This window comes from Arachis hypogaea, chromosome 1, assembly GCF_003086295.3.
Source record: "Arachis hypogaea cultivar Tifrunner chromosome 1, arahy.Tifrunner.gnm2.J5K5, whole genome shotgun sequence".
Classification (NCBI taxonomy): Eukaryota; Viridiplantae; Streptophyta; class Magnoliopsida; order Fabales; family Fabaceae; genus Arachis; species Arachis hypogaea.
The window spans coordinates 70,592,468-70,597,200 of record NC_092036.1 but is presented as its reverse complement, the minus strand read 5'-3'; the positions used below and the strand labels follow the sequence as shown (position 1 = coordinate 70,597,200).

The window sequence follows — 4,733 nt, the reverse complement described above, 5'->3', positions numbered from 1 at the left end:
ATCAAGGCATCTAATGGAATCAAGGTGAATTAAATTTAGCTATTTTAAGACCTAAAAAGCATGTTTTCACTCTTAAGCACAATTAAAGGAGAAGTTATAAAACCATGCTATTTCAATGGATGAATGTGGGTAAAAGGTTATAAAATCCCCTAAATCAAGCACAAGATAAACCCTACAAATGGGGTTTATCACTGCTCCATTTGCTGTTTCTGCCACTCCCTTTGTTGATTCATCCAATTAGAGAGCAGTTTTTCTTGACGATCCATCCTTTGGAATTGAACGTGCAATTGTTGCTCTTGTCTCTCCAAATAACTCCTTGCTAGATCCTCAAGGGCTCCTTGAATGTGATTCAAGTTTATGTTAGTTGGATCATAGTACTCTTCTTGCTGGTATTCTTCTTGATGAGGTTCTTCTTGGTGAGGTTCTTCTTGTGATGTTCTTTTCCTTATCTGAAGCCTTCTTTGTTGTTGAGCAGGTGCCACATAAGTTATACGCTGGAGCGTAACTAACCTCTTAGGGTTTACCCATCTTGGATTGTTATCTTCGAATACTACCTTAGCTTTCATACATAGTCTAAGGATGGTGCTGGGGTACCAAAGTCTAGCACTCAGATCATTCTTCTCGGCTAAATCTTGGATTCCCTCAGCTATAATTTCATGCACATTGATGCCTCCACCCTTTATTAAGCAATGTACAATAGTAGCTCGAGCAATGTTGACCTCAGAATTGTTTGAGGCTGGGAGGATAGATCTCCTCTCGAGCTCAAACTATCCCTTGGCTTTCGGGATGAGGTCTCCTCTCCTAATAAATCGCGGTCTCTTATCCGAGTACCTTTCCCAATCAGATCCAATCAGCTGAAGAGTCCTTGTTATAGCATTGGGGCTGAAGTCCACCTCTATTCCTCTCACATAGATTTTGAAGGTAGGAGCCCTGGTAGTGTCTTCTCTGGGTACATTGGCATAGAACTCCTTGATGAGATTTGCATTTATCTTTGTTTTTGGGTTCGTGAGTTTTTGCCAACCCCTTTGTTCAATCTTCTCTCTAATTTGTGGGCATTCATCATCGTTGAACTAGAATGTCAATTCTGGCAATATTTTCTTGTGTTTTATTCGTTCAAATTAGAGCTCATGGAAGGCAGTCTTGAATCTCCCTTCATCGAAGGGAATGCTCTCCACCGGTTCTTTCCCCTTTTGCCTCTTGGAGCTTGATGATGCCATGAGTAGGAATTGGTAATGTGAAGGTGTCGAGAAGTATGGGTTGATGATGGAAACTGGCTGGGTTAAGATAGGGTGTAGCTTAGAGGATGGTTTAGGGTAGAGGTGTTGGGTGTGTGTGTTTGAAAGAAAGAAGAGAGATGAATTGAGAGGAACATTTGCATATGGAAGGGTTTAGAGTGGAGGGTTCGTTATATAGGAGGATGATGAGATTGAAGGGTGTGAATTGGTAGAAAAATCCAATGGTAGACGGTTGGGGATTGGCATTAGATGGGCACAAGGATCACGATTTTTATGAAGTGATTGGTTCAGTCTCCAAGGCTATCCTGCTCCCAATGTTGCATGGCAACACTTCCCAAGGTACTCCCCTTGAAGACAAGTGTGTAGTTCCTTTGGTGATGTGGCCGAACCCCCCTTCAATTGGTTGTCCATTTAGTTTCCTCCAACATTTCCTTCAATTTCCTTGCAAGAAAAAAGAAAAGAGAGATTAGTTTGAATTGTGGTGGGAAGAAAAATGGGAGGCTAGCCACCCCCTTCTTTCTTTGTTTTTTTTTAGAATGACTAACTAAGTGCCATTCATGAATGCAAACCAACCGACCCACTAAGTGCTTATGCATGCAACGTTGGTGACACCAAACTTAGTTTGTGATCTTGTGGTGTAAAATGATTTGATTAAGGCTCTAAGATTGACATAATATGAATTGTGTTCAAGCCCTCTTAGTGTGCCTTTAACACCAAAATTGTCATTCACTATATGCTGCATATAGAGATTCTTATAAGTGCTTGTCAAAGTTGATTTAGAATTCATGAACCTTGCTTTATTAGCTACTATTAAAGATTAAAAGGGAATGATATAAAACATGGGTTGCCTCCCATGAAGCGCTTCTTTAGCGTCATTAGCTTGACGTTTGGCCTTTGTCAGGGTGGTTGGTAGTGCTTCAAATCTTCCCCTCTTGTAGTGAATCTATCTCCAATGGCATTGTTAAGAAGCTCCACATGTTCTAAGGATAGAATTTTGCTGATGGTGTACACTTGAGGCAGTTGAGATGGGATGGTGGGGAGATGAGATGGGATAAGTGGAAGATAGGCAGAGATCACTTCATCTCCTGGAGAGAAACCTTCTGTAGGAATCTTCTTGTTCTTCCATCCCCTTGGGGTCTTTTTCCTTGTTTCCCTTGATGTTACTTTGCTCCTTGGGGTTCCTTCTTTCAGGAGGGTTTTGTTGCTTGTCTCATATGACTCTGGTGGGTCTAGCTCCTCTTGGGTTACACTTGGCTGTTGTTCCTTCTGACCATATTGCTTGTCACTCAGATGGATTCTCAGGTGTGGTGCTTGTGCCCCCGTGCTTGTCTCTTCTATCAATTCCTTATTGTGCTCTTCCCTTGACTCTTTGTTATCATGATATGCTTCTTCTGAGGGTTTGAAGACATTGAAGGTGAGTTGTTCATCATGGATCCTCAATATTAGTTCTCCTCACTCCACATCTATAAGCGCCCTGGCTGTGGCTAAGAATGGTCTCCCAAGGATGATGGGATGGATGTGATTCTCTTCCATCTCCAAGATAACAAAGTCTGTGGGAAGGAAGTAGTTCCCAACCTTCACTAACATGTTTTCAACAATTCCTATTGCCTGTTTTTGAGTTTTGTCAGCCAATTTGATGATTACGTCAGTGGGTGTTAGCTTATTGATTTGAAGCTTTTTCATGAGGGATAGAGGCATTAAGTTGATGCTTGCTCCCAGGTCACAGAGTCCCTTATCAATCATTGCTTCTCCTATAGCACAGGGGATGTGAAAACTCCCTGGGTCCTTCTTTTTTGTAGGTGGCTCTGTTTGAATGAAAGCACTGCACTCCCTATTCATCACTATTGTTTGCCCACCCTTCAGTGAACTTTTTTTTATCAGCAGCTCCTTTATGTACTTGATGTATGAGGGCATCTGCTGAAGAGCCTTAATGAATGGTATGTTCACATGAAGGGATGCAAACATGTCGAGGAACCTTGAATATACTCTCCTTGCTACACCACCCTTGAGCCTTTAGGGAAAAGGTGCATACGGGTTCAGAGTCTCCTTTTTCTTTAGCTCTTCCTTATGTGTGGGATGGGATGCTTGATTTTTCTCTTCATGCTTTTCCTTTGGATTATCTTGGAAGTGTTTTGTTTGTGTGTTTACTTCTTTCACACTCCTCTCATCACTTATAGTGATCATCTTGCATTCTTCCCATCTTACTTTCTTTGTTTCTCCTCTTGGGTTCTTCTCTGTGTCACTTGGGAAACTATCAGTAGGTTTGGGAAACTGTTGAGATAGATATCCCACATGGGACTTCAGCCTCTTGATTGTGTCTCCCTGGTTTTTTATATTGGCTCGCACTTCGTCCTCGAACACTCTGTTGTCTTGGACTTCCTTACATATACCTTCAAGTAGAGTCTCAATTCTGGAGAGTCTATCTTCGGTTGGTGATGGTGGGTTGAGGATAGTTGGTTGAGAGTGGTCATGTTGGTTTTGATATGGATGTTGAGAAGGGTGATTAGGTGGGTTTTGATATGATCTCTGTGAGGGATGTTGGTAAGTTGCATTGTTGTTGGGATTGTGGTTGTGGCGTCTCTGGTCTTGGCCTTGGTCTTGTTGGTCTCCCCACCCAAAATTAGGGTAGTTTCTCCAACCAGAATTATAAGTTTTGGAGTATGGATCATGGGTCTGCCTAGGTGAGTTCCCAACATAGTTGGCTTGTTCTCAGTCACCTTCTTCTCCTATATTCACACCTTCTAGAGCTGGTGATGAAGTGGTGATTGCTGCAACGTGGTTCTCTTCCACCTTCTTGGTAAGATCGGCTAACTGCTTGGTGATCATCTTATTTTGAGCCAGCAGTGCATCCATGTGGTTCAGCTCCATCACTCTTCAAGTGTTACTCCTTTCAGAAGCATAAAAGTAGTCATTCTCAACTACAGTCTCAATGACATCTATGGCTTCTTCAATGGTTTTCTTCTTGTTTGGAGAAGCCCCTGATGAATGGTCTACGGCCTTCTTTGATTCGTAAGAAAGACCTTCGTAGAAAATGTGTAGTTGAACCCATTTGTTGAACATGTCTGGTGGGCACCTTCTTGTTAAGTCCTTAAATCTCTCCCATGCTTCATAGAGAGTTTCACCATCTTGTTGCCTGAAGGTTTGTACCTCAGCTCTCAACCTGTTAATTCTTTGAGGAGGGTAGAATCTTGCCAAAAAATTGTTCACCACATCTTCCCAATTTATTAGACTCTCCTTCGGGAAGGATTCTAGCCATTTAGATGCTTTGTCCTTGAGTGAGAAAGGGAACAAAAGCAGTCTATAGACATCCGGATGAACACCATTAGACTTCACAGTGTCACATATTCTTAGGAAGGTGGTTAGATGTTGATTGGGTTCTTCTTGGGCGCTTCCTCCGAACGAACAGTTGTTCTGAACAAGGGTGATGAGCTGGGGTTTTAATTCAAAGTTATTGGCATGTATGGTTGGCTTTTGGATACTACTTCCACAATTTCCTGG

The 4,733-nt window shown here is 42.2% G+C and overlaps 1 non-coding gene across 1 annotated transcript; it reads left to right on the top strand.

Annotated features, from left to right (window-relative positions):
- The first annotated feature begins 4,293 nt into the window (after window positions 1–4,293).
- On the top strand, window positions 4,294–4,397 carry LOC112716614 (small nucleolar RNA R71). Its single transcript, XR_003160422.1, has one exon. It is a non-coding gene; the product is annotated as a small nucleolar RNA R71 (small nucleolar RNA).
- Window positions 4,398–4,733: the final 336 nt, after the last annotated feature.